Genomic DNA, 17,967 nt, shown 5'->3' on the forward strand with positions numbered 1-17,967 from the left:
AATATCGAGGCTCATTAGGATGACACATCAGAGAGATGGATGAGAGTACTGAGCATTGTGTTCCAGGTGAAATGAAACACAAGCTCTGCTGTTTGTCGGAAGATGGTGCCGGGGATCGCTCGGAAAGTATATTGAGGCTTACACAACCCACATTTGCCAGAGAGATACAAGTCGAAAAGATGTAGAGAAGTGATAAATACCCTGTGCTTGTAATTACATTTTGTAAGGAAAATGAGCCCATTTAAAGGAGATCTATAATCTCATTAGAAATAAAGTACATAGCATGAAAATGAAATAATTGGGCATTAAAGTAATACACCCCCGACACTCACACACAAATTAGGGTGCAGGATTAAAAAAGAAGAATAGCCAGTGCCTGGCGTTTGTTGGAATGATGACTCATAGGCTGATATTATGAAGTTATCTAAATTTAAAATATATTGTTTCAAAGCTAGGAGTATGCGTGTTGCAGGCCGAAGCCTCTTCCATCCTTGTCAAGGGGAGTGCTAACCTTCTCTCCGCAGGTAGAAACAGTGAAAAGTTGTCTCATAAATCTCAAAAACAGGCTAAAGAGCATGAATTACGTTCTGAACAGAGACCTTTCTTTCATAAAACGCAGCTCAGCCAATGGCATTATTCTAAGATATCCCTAAAGATTTGTCCTTGGGAAATGAAAAGAGAAGTCAGCAGTGGGAGAAATGTTGGTGAAATACTGGATTACTCTGTATGAAACACTAATTTCACCCCAATGTGTGACTACTTACTGAGACACACAGAAAAGAATGTTCCAGAAATGCTTGGGGGAGGGGGTTGAAATAGATTAAAAAAAAAAACAAGAAGCTGGTGAGATATACAGCAGAAAGGCGTTTGTTTGCATGAAGCCAGTCTTGATTCAACTCCTGGCATATTATATGACCCCCAATACCCACGTCAGGAGTGATCCCAGAATTCAGAGCCAGAGTAAGCCCTGACCTCAGACAGGTTTGGCCAAATTGCTTGCAAAGAAAGCAACCCAACAAACAAAAACAGCAGGGGTGCTAGGTACTCCAGAGAATCTGTGTATGAGATTCTAGATTCTGGTGACTTCAAATCCTCTTGGTCAGCTTTCAGATCTAGGTGAAGGGCCAGGGCATGCAGACTGCAGTCTAACAATTCCTTCTGAGAACAAAAGCAGAATCAGACCAGTGATCACTCTCAAGGATGCCTTCCATGGCTTCCGGCCACTTGCAAGAGAGATGAGAGGCAGCTTCCTTGCACATCTTTGGAGGTGAGTGTTTCTAAGAGGAGATGGCTGTGGTCTCTCAAAGCCATCAAGACTGAGCTGCCTTGAGACTCATCTATACTTTATTGCTGTGGTTCCTGGCTATGAGGCAGCACCTTCTTCTTCATCTTTTTTTCCCTGCTTTTTAAAGGCTATACATAGCAGTACTCAGGAGTAATTACTTCTGGACCTGCACTCAGGAACTATATCTGGCTGTTCTTGGGGAATCTTATAGGATGCTGGAGATGGAACCAGGCTCAGCCACGACTAGTGCAAATACTCTGCCTACTAAAGTCTCTCTCCAGTCCCACAGGGCAGCATCTTGCTATAGAATTAGAATTCCTAGATGGCAATATCCCATACTCTGCAGGCACAGAGTCAAATCAGTTACTTCTGCACCTATCTTTTAACTCAAGCTTAATTAGCATCAAAGAGAAAACTCACTCTTTAGTTTATCAAGGCATATAAATTTACTAATACCATGGGCTGATAATAACTGGTTTATTTACATGAAGGCACATTCTATTAAAATGTAGGGAAAAGAAGTAGCTAGCCATGGTCTTTCTGACCTTTTACTTCAACACAGTACCCACATTTAGTTACCATTAGTTCCCTTGTTGCAAGGACAAATTTTCTTTGTGGTCTTATTTCTGTAACTAGAATTTAGCCTGTCAACCCACATCACACTGTCGCATTTCTGTTGTCATTACTTTGTATTATTTTTTTGAAAAAAGTTTATACACAGCTATGCTTAGGGCTTACTCTTCCTCTGTGATCACTCCTGGGAGGGATTTGGGAACCCTGTGTAGTGCTGGGGAACAAATCAAGGTAAGCCGTGTGCCCGGCAAGTGCCGTATCTGCCAACTATCTCTCCAACCCCTGCCAATCTCAGAATCTTCCATTTAGTCCTGGAACCCCCAAACAGAGCATCCTGCTTGCTCTTCTGCTTATGATTTACATAAAATCTATTCTTCACATAATTAATTTTGCTCTTCAAATTTGTTTATGTTTTAACCTTTCTGTTCCATTTTTCCTTCTAATACGATTATTTGACTCAGTACCACAGTCTTCATAAACTTCTCATTCCACGTGCAGAGACCTTTTCTCCTTAGCTTCAGTTTCTAAGCTATCTTATCCTGTAGCACTTCTCAATTTTTATGCGTTGCATTGAAAATGTTAGTGTAAATACTTATATTCTTAGTTAAGAACCTTTTGCTGAAGGCAAGGATTGGTGCTTAATCATACTGAAGTCACAGAGACCTGACTACAGTGTTATATACAAATTAGCTGCTCAGTAAATAATGCCCCTGAGTTGAACTACAATGAAGTCACTGTCATTCAGTTTTTCTGTTTGTCTTTTAAAGCAACATGCAATTGCTGTACAGTGTTCTGCATATAGGGTTAGTATATGGTTTGCTTAAGACACTCCAGTCAAGGGCTGTCTTAAGAATTGGGTCAGATTTCAAATTCTCTTAAAGACATAGTTGAGCGCCATCTGCCTTTTTGTCACTGTCTCAGTCATTTTGTCATTGTCTCAGTCACTTACACTTCAGCCCCTCCCTGACCCTAAAGCAACAGTAGTTACACAAAAGTTTTCAGCTGGTTCATTGAATTAATCATTGAAATGATCTCTGATCCCTTAGGGTCATGCACTGACATTGCTGAATGCTTAGAATTTATAAACCTCCCCTCAGACCCTCTGCATGTTTCTATGATGTTGTTGAAATTTATGCTTGCAAATGTCAACTGGTTCCATTTAACAACAGGGCCCAATTATTATCATGATTACTTCTTTATCTTGGTGATTTGTCTGCAGTGAATTAAACTGTAACTCGATACATTATTTTTATATCTAAGACTGTCTATTCAATTACTTCAAAAACATAAATTTGGCAACTTTTGGGGTAACTGAATATGAACATGAAAGCATTAATTTTTTTTAAAAAGTAGAGCAATAAAATAAATAAATGGAAGATATTTCTCTTCTTTAAAAACTCTGTAAGAAAATAAAATGTGGGGAATCATAGGTCATCACACTTTTCATACCTAAGAAAAAGACAGTTTATTGATTTATGCTATACATGTGCTATTCTCTTCACTACCTTCAGTCCCAAGAATTTATAGATATTTTTTAAAAAACATCCTCCCAACTAAAGTAAAACTGTAAGATAAAACAATTAAGAATTATCTTTTCATTTCTTGGTGTGAGGTTGCACAAAAGCAGAAAGTTCTATTTACAGACTGAGGCACACAGTCAAACACAAATGATTTGTCCAAGCTGCCATCAATACCAACTTCTGCATCTTCTAATTTTATTACCTCCAGGGGCGGACATTTTTCTTTATCCTCTAATCAAGAAGGAAGGGGTTCAACATGGGCATTGCAATTAAACAGAGTAATGAAGAAAATTATAGAGTAAAGAATTGGAATTGGAATACATTTAGAAAATCTGTTGCCTACTATGAAATGAAAATAAAAACCAATGTTTTATAGATTATAAACTTTGATATATACTATGGAACTCCAGATTTTCAGCAATGACACTTTCCTACCATCTTCTGTTATTATTTTTATTTACAAGTTTGGAAAAGCATGATCTTTTATTATAGTTAAGGTAACATGGCTAAGGTAGTGCTAATGTTTGTGGGTTTGGTGTATAAAGTTACTGCATCTATGTCACAAATTGCCCAAGACCATCTACTACTCCCCTTGGTAACTTTATCTGCATCCACTTTCACACATTGCTTTGTCAACTCAGGTTTTTAGTTTAAGTCCAAGAGTTTTTCATCATTAAATATTGTCTTCCTGTTTAAATTTCTGTATGCTACAGGAAAACCAGCTAAATGAGATCAGCTGGTGTTTGTCTTTCATTCGCTGACTTTCCACTCAACCTTCTACCTTCCCGTTCCATTCAAGTTTCAGAAAAATGAAAGGTTTCATCATTTTTATAGATCCATAGTATTCGTGTGTATGTGTGTGTGTGTGTGTGTGTGTGTGTGTGTGTGTGTAAGCACTCTACAACTTTTTTATTCATTTATTTGTTGTTGGACATTTGGGTTGCTCCTGTATCCTGGTTATTGTGCTTACTGCTTCAATAATCGTAGGTATGCATAGATATTTTTCAAGCTAATATTTTTGTGCCTTTGAAAGGAAATACTGAGAAGTAGAAGTTCTGGGATACATGAAAGTGCTAGTCTTAGTGTTTTTCAGAAGTCTCGATGTTGATTTTTATAGAGACTGAACCAAATGATATTCCTACCAACAGTGAATTAGGGGTCCTTAATTTCACCAAATTTCCTCCAACATGAATTGCTTCAGTTTTACTGATATATGCTACTCTCATTAGTGTGAAATGAGAGCTCATTGTCTGTTTTTTTTTTAATCACCATGAACTACAGTTATAAAGATAGTTATGATTGAGTTTCAGGCATGCATTATCCCAATACCTTCACCAGTGCCCACTACCCTCCACCAATATCCTCCGTTTCCTCTTATCCCCAGCCTGCCTTTGTGGCAGGCTCTTTTCCCCTCCCACTAGTGTTCCCTCCCCTAACTTATCCCCATCTCCCTGACCCATATTTAGCTCTGTACGGAGGGTCAGTTCTCCTGCTCTTTGTTTCTATTGCCATTGGGCATTTGATCTTTCCCTCTGGGGTTTCTTTACATCCCACATATGAGAGAGATTATTCTGAGTCTGTTCCTCTCACACTGGCTGATTTTACTCAATGTGATTCTCTCCAAATCCATCCACATTGCAATAAATTGCATGACTTCATCTTATCTTAAGGCTGAGTAAGTATTGTCGTTTCTTTATCCAGTCATTTATTCATGGGCATTTGGGCTGTTCTCATATTTAGGTTACTGTTCAGTGCTGCAATGAACACAGACATGCAAATGTCTTTTCTGCTTTGTTCTTCTGGGCCCTTGGGGCTTTTTCCTAGGAGTGGAATGGTGGGACGCATGGAAGCTCAATTCCTAGGTTTTCGAGGAATATCCGTGTTGTCTTCCCAAGAGGCTGGACCCGTGGATGATCCCACCAGTGGAACATCCCCACGTGCGTTTCCATTTGGCTTATTGTTTTTTTTTGTTGGTGACACTGAGTCTTGTGAGTGCTTTTCATATATTGTATTTTAGCTCTCCATCTGATGTATGATATACAAGTATTTTCTCCCATTCAGTAGAGTGTTTTTGTTTATTTTTATCAGCCTGAATATCTTTTTCCATGCAGCAGCTTTTGATTTTGATACTATGAACTATTTTTTATTATTTTATTAAAGCCTAATTTTTCCCAGCAGAAAAAAGCAACAAGAAGAAATTGATATTGCAAATAAATGAGATTAATAGTAACTTGAGCTCTCAGTGTTTATATTAAACATGTGTCTTTGTTCATTGTATGAAAAAGGGGCAACAATTGGTTTATTTTCACAAAAGCTCCTTTTTTAATTGCTTTTATCATTGAATTAGGAAACTGAAAAGAAGAGAAAAAAGAATGCTACTTTCTCCATTTAAAATCTGTTTCATGGAATGAGACAGAGTCCAGCTGGTAAGGCACACTGGCTTTGTTGCGGCTGAGCCAGGTACGATTCCAGGCACTCATCATGCTCTTCTCAATATGGCCAGAATGATCCCTGAGCACAGACGGGTGTGGCTCAAAGGTCAAAACCCAAAAAACAACACATTTTTTTTAGAAGTAGAAAGATAATACAGAGATTAAGGTGCGTTCCTTGCATGCAGCTGAATCCTGATTTAATTCTTTTTTTTTTCTTTTTTGGGTCAAACTTGGTGATGCTCAGGGGTTACTCCTGGCTTTGCACTCAGGAATTATTCCTGGATTCCTGACGGTGCTTGGGGAACCATATGGGATGCTGGGAATCGCACCCAGGTTGTCTGCGTGCAAGGAAAATGCCCTACCCACTGTGGTATTGCTCCAGCCCCTTGATTCTTGGCATTACATGATATGTATGCAAAGGAACTCTGATTTTACAGGGAAATATTTTGTTACTTATATTTCTTTTACAATTATATCTCTGTCTGTCCACTGTTCATGCATTTTTATAAACCAACTGTACTGAGCCATAATATATATACCATAAAGTTTGTATATCATAAATTGTGTAATTCAGAGATTTGGAGCGATAGCACGGCGGTAGGGCATTTGCCTTGCACGCAGCCAACATGGCCGACCCGAGTTCGATTCCTCCGCCCCTCTTGGAGAGCCCAGCAAGCTACCGAGAGTATCTCGCCCGCACAGGTGGGCCTGGCAAGCTCCCCGTGATGTATTTGATATACCAGACACAGTAACAACAAAGTCTCCAATGGAGACGTTACTGGGCCCGCTCGAGCAAATCGATGATCAACGGGAGGGCCTTTACTTTTTTACTCTCTTTTTAGTGATTGTCTAACATTGTGTGAAACAATTGCTATAAAATAGCTTTGGAAAATTTCCACCAACTTCTGATTTTTTAAGCTTGTTTGTAGCCAGTTTCTACCTACTCTTCAAGTATAGTCAACCAAGTTTGTTTTTACGTTCCTATAAATACTCTATTTCTAGGTACTTCATATAAATAGAATAATAAATGACACGCTTTTTTTTTACTTACTGCAATGTTTTCAAATTGTATCCATGTTTGCAGCAGTTATTAATACGTTTTCCTTTTATTGATGTGCTAAATATTATTTTATGAGTATACCATGTTTTGACATTCAGAGCACTGGGCAGAAATCACATCGTGTCAACACCTGCCTCGGGCCTTCAAGATGCTTTGTTTTAATTAAACAGTCAGATTCCCCTGGTCCACAGGCGCCTAGCAGAACTGAGGCGCTGGGGTCTATCCTGGGGGGGGGGGGGCGGGGAAACGGGGATTCACGTGGGATGCAGCACCAGGCTGTAGGGTGGGTCAGAGCCCTCATCACTCCAAGGATGAGCCATCAGCCCCAGCAGCCAACCTCCACTGTCTAATGATCACCATGTTCCAGGCCATTTTCAGGACATTAGGCTGAGCCTCATGCAAGAATGAAGTCTCATGGAACCCAGAGAATGTGGAACTTTGTGACCCTGGACTCTGGACTCAATGGGACCCAGAACAGAGATCCTCTGCCTGCTTCCCCCAGTCTCTGGTGACGGAGGGATCACACCCATAAGCCACACCCTGTGGGCACTAGATAGTCTCCTAATCAGTCACCCTCCAGAATTTAAGGATGCTCCTCCCAGATAGTAGTATAAAAGGAGGCTCCCAGAACCATGCCACCAGACTCTGCGTCAGGCTGTGGGGCAGGTAAGAGCCATCTCCACCCCAAGGGACCCAGTCCCCGTAGCCACTGCCCAACCACCACCACGCTCCAGGCTGCTTTCCAGACCGAGAGACACATTATAAGACACTTCCTACCCATTTATGCCTCTCTGAGAGCCTGACAAGCTACTGAGAGTATCCTGCCTGCAAGGGTAGAGCCTGGCAAGCTCCTAGTGGTATATTCGATATGCCAAATAAAGTAGTGACAAAAGATCTCCTTCCCCTGATCCTGAAAGAGCCTCCAATCATTGGGAAAAGATGATAAGAAGAGACTGCTAAAATCTCAGGACTGGGAGGAATAGAGACATTAACTGCTACCTACTCGAGTAATTCGACAACCAATGGGATGACTGATACAGTGATACCATATTTTATTTATTCATTTCCAAATTGATGTAGCTTTTTTTCAAGATTTATGGTATTTTAAATCATGTTGCAATAATCATCTGTTATTAATATTTGAGTGTATATAAGATTTCTTTTGGTAGATTGATGGCACTAAAGTTGTTGAGAAATATGGTAAGTTCATCTTCAATGTTATTAGGAATTGCCAAGCTGTATTCGAAAGTAGCAGTTTTGAGTGTATGAGAGTATTCCAAATTCTTCGTACCTCCCCCAATACTTTGTAGTGTTTGTCTTCTTAATAAAAGCCACCAAAATGGATGTCTGGTAGTAGCTCGTAGTGGTTTTAATTTTCATATTCCTAATGAATTATTAATGAATAATAGGTACCTGTTTCCTTTGAGGACTGATGAAAACCCCCATAGAGCATTTCCCTTTTCAAAAGACATGTATGTATATATGTGTATTTAAATGCATATGCATGTATGCTGATAGCAATTTCTTTCCTATCATTTCATTTATTTACACAATAGTGGGCTGGAGCGATAGCACAGTGGGTAGGGAGTTTGCCTTGCACAAGGCTGACATGGCCAACCCAAGTTTGATTCCTCCACCCCTCCTGGAGAGCCCGGCAAGCTACTGAGAGTATCTCGCCCGCATGGCAAAGCCTGGCAAGCTACCCATGACGTATTCGATATGCCAAACACAGTAACAAGTCTCACAGTTTTACTGGGCCCGCTTGGAAAGCTACTGGTGAGGTATTCGATATGCCAAACACAGTTACAATTTCCAAAATGGAGTCGTTACTGGGCCCGCTCAAGCAAATCAATGAACAATGGTAGGACAGTGACATTAGGACAGTGATGCATGTATGAATGCATAATGACATATATGTATACCTGTACACAAATATGCAAATTTTGGCATTCAGGTAAATGGACAGAAAGCTGTTCTTAAATTGAAAGTAAGATTTTTACATGTCACTTTAGTTTATGAAATATTGTTATGGACTCCTTTGTTCTTCACAAGTGCTCTGTAAATTTGAAAACAAATGTTATCCTCAGCTAATATTATCTCCATTTTTTAGAGGAAGAAACTGGACTTCAAAGAGCTGCCCCAGTATTACATAGAGAGATGACATCTCAGCACTGACATTTTGTCTTTGTCTTTCATATACTTTTCTCTCATTTCTGGTTCATGACCCCTTTAATTTGGGAGACCACCAATTTGACTACTGACTCAGCAGTAAAAGACTTTATGATTCAACTGTAAAGGAGATGGAGTGCTTCTGGAAGCCATTAGCTTTCCTAGAATAGAGACATCTACAATTTTGGTGATTTAATAAATAGAAAGAAAGTAGCATATTTTTTTAATACTTCTATCTGAGCAGTATCAGGACATTGAAAACCATAAAATACATTTATGTTTGTTTTAATGGTGATTAAGCCGAATGCCTTAAAAAGTGGCTATCTATATTATTTTTTCCAGGATCATCTTCAATTAAAAAAATTAAGAGTTGACATAAATAAAATCATATTTTATTTTATTGGTAAGTGATAGATACACTCATTTATTAGGAGAAAATGCATACAGGTTTGCTTCCTTTGACCCCTTTACACAAATGCAATGACTTAATATGTTGATCTCTCAGTCAGCTTTGAAGGACCACTCCAGAAATACAAGTGTTTCCCATGTCCTTTGCCAGAGAAGAGTGCAAAGGAGTTCATTCTCATGGCATGTGGTACTCGAAACCAACAATATTCCCTGGCATCACTCCTGAGGCTCTTTCCCCTTTGTGCTAGTCACTGCTGTGTGAGAAACAAATGATTAGGGAGTGGAACAAATTAGAAACTGAGGGAAACTGCCTTTTACATACTCTCTCTGCTGACCTGGATTCCAGTTTGCTCAATTCCAGCATCCTCCTCATTTCCCCTGATTATGTTCCAGCTGTGACTCTAGGAGCAGCAGCGATTAGACTATGGTCCCAGCATGGCCTAGCAGGTGTGGCCACTCATGCAGCTGTGCTTAATCAACTTACTCTTTACTTTTGTTTAACCAGCCGACACATCTTTAAGCTCCACTTTTGTGGATAAATAAAGGTAGCAAACGTCCTTTTTAGTCTACTTCTAATGCAGTTTGCATCATAGTTCAATGTTTCCTGATTATGTATTTTCTAGGAACAAAAGTCAATTATAATCTCTTCCATTTTAGTGCCATGCCCTTGTGGTTTTTTCTCTTCCTTTTAAAAAAAATTATTATAGCACTGTGTTTTACCAAGTTGTCTATAATGCAGTTGTTGTAGACATTTAATATCCCAACATCAATGCCACCACTGACGTGCCTTTCCCATCAATATCCCCACCCACCACCCCAGACTGTCTCCTTAGCATGCACAAACAAATTTACTTTACGTTGTTTGCTACAGTACAAGGCAAATGGAATTATCTAAACTTAGATGAATAAAAGTCAGTTTGTGATAATTGTTATATCTCATAATGGCTTAACTCTCCTTTTAAGCAAAAACTCAATTCCTGAATTTGGCAATAATTCTTGAATATGCCCTGTTTGATTTGTTCTCTCTTGCTGTGTCTGTCAAAGTCTTGCTTATGTCAGTACTGGAAATAATGAGGTGAATATTCTTATTTCCCCACAACTCTAATTTCCAAGGCATAGAAAGGCTCTAGCACTATAATTTTCTGTTACTGAGCCAAATGAAAGACTCAGGGGCTTCATGTATATCAAATTGACAGGGACACTAAAAGCATGTAGTAGGGATTTACTTCATGAAATCCAGCTATCTACTGAGAATATGGGAACTAGAGCTAATCATACCAGATGGCCTTGGCTAACATTGACACTGTCACTCATGGAGATCAGATTTTCTACAGATATAATCTCAAAGGTTCCACTGTTTAGAAATGGGAAATAGTAAACAATAATAATGACAAAGATCCAGTCTTGAGTGAATTCACTTTTAAGTTAAATTCTTTATGTAGGAGAATACAGACAAGTATTTTTCTATCTGTAAACTGTTGTCCCTGATAAAAATATCATCATCTATAAATGCTTAAAATGATTTGCTTTTGTTAAAATTTCGGGTTTAAATGTGCTAGAAATTGCTTTTACTAAACAATGGAAGAAAGGGACTTAGTAGATATATACAGGACACTTCATCCACAAAAAGCTGAATACACATTCTTCTCAAGCGTCCATGGAACATTCTCCAAGATAGACCACATGCTGAGCCACAAAACATGCCTCCATAAAATTAAGAAGGTAGAGATTGTATCAACAATCTTCTCAGACCATAATGCGCTGAAATTAGAAGTAAATCACACACAAAAACAGAAAACTAAATCAAACACCTGGAAATTAAACAGTGCACTATTGAACAACGAGTGGATTAGACAGGAAATCAAAGAGGAAATCAAAAGATTCCTAGAAACGAATGAAAATGAGAACACGAGTTACCAAAACTTATGGGACACAGCAAAGGCTGTGTTAAGAGGAAAGTTTATAGCTCTACAAGCATTCCTCAGGAAGGAGGAGCGAGCACACATAAGTAACCTAACCTCACAGCTTAAGAGCTTGGAGAAGGACCAAAAAAAGGAGCACAACCCGAACAGGAGAAAGGAAATAATAAAACTCAGAGCAGAGATTAACGAGATGGAAACCCAAAAAACAATCCGAAAGATCAATGAAACCAAGAGCTGGTTCTTTGAGAAAATTAACAAGATCGATAAGCCTCTAGCAAAACTCACAAAGAAAGGGAGAGAGAAAACCCTAATCAACCGAATCAGAAATGAAAAGGGGGTCATTACAACAGAAACCACAGAAATTCAGAGGATCCTCAGGGAGTACTTTGAGAAGCTTTATGCCACGGAACATCAAAACCTCGAGGAAATGGATAAATTCCTAGACTCCTACAGACTCCCAAGGCTGAACCAAGAAGACCTGGAATACCTGAACAGACCTATCACCATCAAGGAAATTGAAATGGTAATAAAAAGTCTCCCCAAGCACAAAAGTCCTGGCCCGGATGGATTCACTAGTGAATTCTTCCAAATCTTTAAAGAGGACTTACTCCCAATACTCTTTAAGCTTTTCCACGAAATTGAAATATCAAAAACACTTCCAAACAGTTTCTACGAAGCAAATATCACACTGATACCAAAAGCAGACAGAGATACCACAAAGAAAGAGAATTACAGGCCGATATCCCTGATGAACACAGATGCAAAGATCCTCAACAAACTACTAGCAAATAGAATCCAACTACTCATCAAAAAGATCATACACCATGACCAAGTAGGATTCATCCCAGGGATGCAAGGATGGTTCAACATTCGGAAATCAATCAACATAATCCACCATATCAACAAAAGAAAAGATAAAAAGCATATGATCATATCAATAGATGCAGAGAAAGCATTTGATAAGATCCAGCACCCCTTTATGATGAAAACCCTAGCCAAAATGGGTATAGAGGGGACCTTCCTCAACATAATTAAAGCCATCTACCACAAGCCTACAGCAAGCATCATCCTCAATGGGGAAAAACTGAGAGCCTTCCCTCTAAGATCAGGGACGAGACAGGGATGCCCACTCTCTCCACTGCTGTTCAATATAGTACTGGAAGTACTTGCAATAGCGATTCGGCAGGAAAAAGATATTAAGGGCATTCAGGTAGGAAAGGAAGAAATCAAGCTCTCACTATTCGCAGATGATATGATACTCTACTTAGAGAACCCAATAACTTCCACCAAAAAACTCTTAGAAACAATAGACTCGTATAGTAAAGTTGCAGGTTATAAAATCAATACCCAAAAGTCCATGGCTTTCCTATACGCAAACAGTGAGAGAGAAGAAAGCAACATGAAAAAAACAATCCCATTCACAATTGTGCCCCAGAAAATCAAGTACCTAGGAATCAGCTTAACTAAGGAAGTAAAGGACCTGTACAAAGAAAACTACAAAACGCTACTTCAGGAAATAAAAGAGGACATGAGGAAATGGAAAGATATCCCCTGCTCATGGGTCGGGAGACTTAACATTGTCAAAATGGCAATACTACCGAAAGCATTGTATAAATTCAATGCAATCCCTATAAGGATACCCATGACATTCTTCAAAGAAATGGAGCAAACACTCTTGAAATTTATATGGAACAATAAGCCCCCACGAATAGCTAAAGCAATTCTTGGGAAAAAGAAAATGGGAGGAATCAACCTCCCGAACTTCAAACTGTACTACAAAGCAGTAATAATTAAAACAGCATGGTACTGGAACAAAGGCAGAACTGCAGACCAATGGAACAGGGTTGAATACACTGACATCTCTCCTCAATCATATGCTCATCTAATCTTTGATAAAGGTGCAAGTAATGTGAAGTGGAGTAAGGAAAGCCTCTTTAATAAATTGTGTTGGCATCACTGGATGGCTACATGCAAAAAAATAGGCTCAGAACTCTGCCTAACACCATGTACAAAAGTAAGATCAAAATGGATTAAAGACCTCAACATCAGACCAGAAACCATAAGGTACATTGAAGATAAAGTTGGCAAAACCCTCCATGACATTGAAGCTAATGGTATCTTCAAAGATGCCACGCCACTGGCCGAGCAAGTGAAAACAGAGATAGATAAATGGGACTATCTTAAACTAAGAAGCTTCTGCACCTCCAAAGAAACAGTGACCAAAATACAAAGACAGTCTACAGAATGGGAAAGGATATTCACCGAATACACATCTGACAAGGGGTTGATATCCAGGATATACAAAATACTGGTTAAACTCCACAAGAAGAAAACATCCAACCCCATCCAAAAATGGGGCAATGAAATGAACAGAAACTTTCTCAAAGAAGAAATCCGAATGGCAAAAAAGCACATGAGAAAATGCTCTACATCATTAATCATCAGGGAGATGCAGATCAAAACCACAATGAGATACCATCTCACACCTCAGAGACTGGCCCACATTCAAAAGAACAAAAGCAACCGATGCTGGCGTGGATGTGGCGAGAAAGGGACACTCCTTCACTGTTGGTGGGAATGTCCACTGGTTCAGCCCTTCTGGAAAACAGTATGGACGATTCTCAAAAAATTAGAAATTGAGCTCCCATTTGACCCAGCAATACCACTCCTGGGAATATATCCCAGAGAGGCAAAAATGTATAGTCGAAGTGACATCTGCACTTGTTTGTTCATTGCAGCCCTCTTTACAATTGCCAGAAACTGGAAGAAACCTGAATGCCCAAGAACAGATGACTGGTTAAAGAAACTTTGGTACATCTACACAATGGAGTACTATGTAGCTCTTAGAAAAGATGAAGTCATGAAATTTACATACAAGTGGTACAATATGGAAAGTATCATGCTAAGCGAAATGAGTCAGAAAGAGAGGGATAGACATAGAAAGATTGCATTCATCTGGGGGATATAAAGTAACAAAGTATGAGATTAATACCCAAGAATAGCTGAGATCAGCACCAGGAGGATTACTCCATAACTTAGAGGCCAGCTGGGTATCCTAGAGGAAAGGGCTATTCAGATAGAGAAGGGAGCACCAAATAAAGGATGTTTGGAGGATCCTCTCAGGAGGGGAGATGCATGTCGAAAGTAGACTATGGACTGAACATGTTTGCCACTCAATGCCTCTTTTGCAGACCACAACACCCAAAAGGAGAGAGAGAACACAGGGGATTGCCCTGCCACAGAGACGGGGGGATGGGGGGATGGGGGTGGGAGGGATATTATCCATGGTGGTGGAAAATGGGCACTGGTGGAGGGATGGGTATCTGATCATTGTATAATTGAAACCAAAGCACAAAAAATTGTAAATCTACGACTTTAAAAAAAAATAAAATAAAGGGGGAAAAAAAATTGCTTTTACTGCTGAAGAAGTGGTAAGAGGCTGAAACTTTATACCAGTGTGTGTCATTTTATCTGAAAACAGAGTGAAGAAAATCCACATAATAAGGAACATTGAAAAGAACTTTGAGTCACAAAAGAATAGCTAATTATTGACAGGGAAAATCAGAGAAAGTGAAAGAGAAAGAGAGTGAGAGAGAGAGAATGAGAGAGGAAGGGAAGAGAAGGGAAGAGGGGAGGAAAGGGGAGGGAATGGGGGGAAAGGAAGGGGAAGACTTTTGCATGTCTTAAAACTCTATAAGTAAACTCAAACTCTAAAAGCAAAACTCTATATGAAAGGACACAGGAAATAACATCTAGCATGCTGTTTTTTAAAGTCATCAGAGTAAAAAAAATTCAGGAATGAATATCTTTCAGAACCTTATTAGGGTGTCTAGAACCCTTTATCTCTAGGTAGCAGTTCGGAGCAGGCATCCCCTCCCCTGGTAACCCGAAACCACCAATGTTTGGTAGAATCAAAGTCTGTGCAAATGTCTTTAAATAGGATTAGGAGAGCAACAAAGTACAAGAGAGATTTTGCTGTAGAGATCTATGCTCTTCTGTAGTGATCTATGCTACCTTCTATGTAGAAATCTATTCTGCCTCCTGTAGAGATCTATGCTGTCTACTCTGTAGAGACCTATGCTGTCTTCTGTAGTGATCTATGCTGTCTTCTGCTGTAGTGATCTATGCTGTCTCTGTCCTGTGATTAAGTAGAAATGCTGAATCAAGAACTCAGACACTGTCATTATAAGATTGTGCAGTGCATGTACTTGTTTTTTTATGCTTTTCTCCCCATCTCCAGGTGTGTGTGTGTGGGCGAGAGAGAGAGAGAGAGAGAGAGAGAGAGAAAGAGAGAGAGAGAGAGAGGCCTGAGAGAGAGGCCTGAGAGATAGTACAGGGGTTAATATGCTTGCCTTGCATGTAGTTTGATTTCTGGCATTGCATAGGATTCCCTCAGCCTCACAAGAAGTCACCCCTGAGCACAAAGCCAGGAAGAGCCCCTGCTCACTGCTAGGTGAGACTACCACCCCCGCCCCCCTCCACACACACACACATGCGTGTGCACCACACAAAGAAATGAGGACATGGCATAAATGGTTGAGCAAGTGTGCAAGTCAGACCTGTCAGTATGGGAGTTTCGAGATTCCTTGGCAAAGCTTTGTGGATTTAGCATTTCCCTTTCCCTTTTCTCAAGGATTTGACATGATGACAATTTCATTGTCTCAGAAGTTGCTGCCACTCGCTAGTCTGAAAAGAAGTGTGGTGCTGCTTTTGTCCTACTTTTATACCATTTCCTGGCTGCAGTTGTGACATGGGCAGAGGTAACTGGCTGCAAACACAGAATTCTGTGCTTTTCTTTCCAGTTTGTCTAGAGTGGAGCCCCATTATACAGGAATGATGAATACATGCTGGCAGTACCACCTCATTTCCTGCCACTGTAAAGACTCCTGACTCCCAGGCTGCTTGGAGGGCTGAAGCAATTTCTCTGCACAAAGACCAGGACATTATGTTGCACCCAGACAGACAGGCTCCTGCCAGAAAGCTAAGGCAGCAGAGAGATGCTAATGAAGTGGGGCTCTGGACAGTGAGATCACTGTGACCTCAATCGTGCCAACTCTGCCACTATCTTCCTTGAATCCTAAGCTTCCTCTTAGAGAATATCAACTACCACTCACTCGATATTTTCACTATGACAGGGATTATGAAATAGCAAGTCCAAGTCAGGGATCTTGGGACCTGTCAGAAAGCTGAAAGGATATTCATCAAGTCAAGACATCCTATGGCGTAAGCTCCGTGAATGATGTTCGTCTGAGTTTTTGCTCTGAGCTCACTTAGTGCATTGTTCATGTATACTACACTTGATCTTAGCCAAAAGGCTGAGAAGCAGTGCATCGTTCATTCGTATGTAAACTCTAGAGCCTGATAATTGGGTCTGTAGATCACCTCACCACTGATTAGGTAACTTTTGGACCTTGGGCAAGATGCTTACCCCCACTATGCTCAGTGTCCTTCCCTGTAAAACAAAGCTGTTGTCTAAAGTCCAATGATTAGCCTAAATTCTTATTTTTAATGGAGACTTTTTTGGTTTCATAATCTTTACTATTCTTTTTCTTTATACAGAGCACTCCCCTGCCGTTTGATGAAGGCATGAGCGACATAGAGCCTCTTGAATTTCTCTCTTCTTAGTATTCTTTTTTTTTTGGCTAATATTTATTAAATTATTATATAAAAGGCAACATGATGTATACCTTCAAACATTTAATCATCTCATCTGGGTGATTGTCTATTAAATTCTCTATGAAGGGGCATATGGATGCTTATAATAGTTACCATAAATTGAGAATATTATTCATTCTTAGAAGAACCAAATAGGATGATGGTCTGTTGTTCTTAAGCAAGCTACTCTAATAAAAAGCACTTGACTTCCAGGAGATAAGCTGAAAGTATCTAAAGAGAGAGACAATATGTAGAATCTGCCAAACTCCTAAGGGAAATTGCTGAACATCTTAAAACTACAGTTACCTGTGGTTTTATATTTCCTATAAATCATCAAGAGAAGCTCTCTACTGAACTTGCTTCCAGTGAGACAATCCACCTCCTGAGCCCCAGGGAGTAATACACAGGTGATCACACATCTCTCCCTCTTTGCAATGGTTGGTTGGTACTGTCACAGAATTGATTGCAAGTTTTTATCAAATTTCTTTCTATCTGATTTCAGAAATATTCTAAATGACTCAGACCTTTGAGAAAAGGACAAGAAATTTCACCAGGATACTGCTAAAATTGTACACAAATCACCTACAGGTGATTTCTGAATGAAGTTTCTTGAGTAAAGATTAAAACAACTGCCTCCTGGACCTGGTTCTTCACATCTAGAAAAGTTTGTCTTGAAACTCCTCTGTTGATTTCGGCAAAGTTGAAAACCAACTTTACTGTGAGAGCTACATTACTCATATTTTATAACTAAGGAAATGCGGACAAAGAGGTTAAATGTTTTGACCAAGGAAGTGTAATGACTAGATGGTAAATCCAAGATGCTGGCCGAGGCATACATCTTTCACATGAGCCCATCTTGGTGAAATGCAACTGATTTAATAAAGGCCAGATTTACTATATTCCATGTTCACACTCACCTTGGGAGATCTGGCTTGTTATTATC

The 17,967-nt window shown here is 39.7% G+C and overlaps 1 pseudogene; it reads right to left on the reverse strand.

Moving 5' to 3' along the window:
• Positions 1 to 432: 432 nt before the first annotated feature.
• Positions 433 to 533, reverse strand: LOC130015820 (uncharacterized; annotated as a pseudogene).
• Between the last annotated feature and the right edge of the window lie 17,434 nt (positions 534 to 17,967).

Source organism: Sorex fumeus, unplaced genomic scaffold (assembly GCF_029834395.1).
Source record: "Sorex fumeus unplaced genomic scaffold, SorFum_2.1 ptg000131l, whole genome shotgun sequence".
Lineage (NCBI taxonomy): Eukaryota > Metazoa > Chordata > Mammalia > Eulipotyphla > Soricidae > Sorex > Sorex fumeus.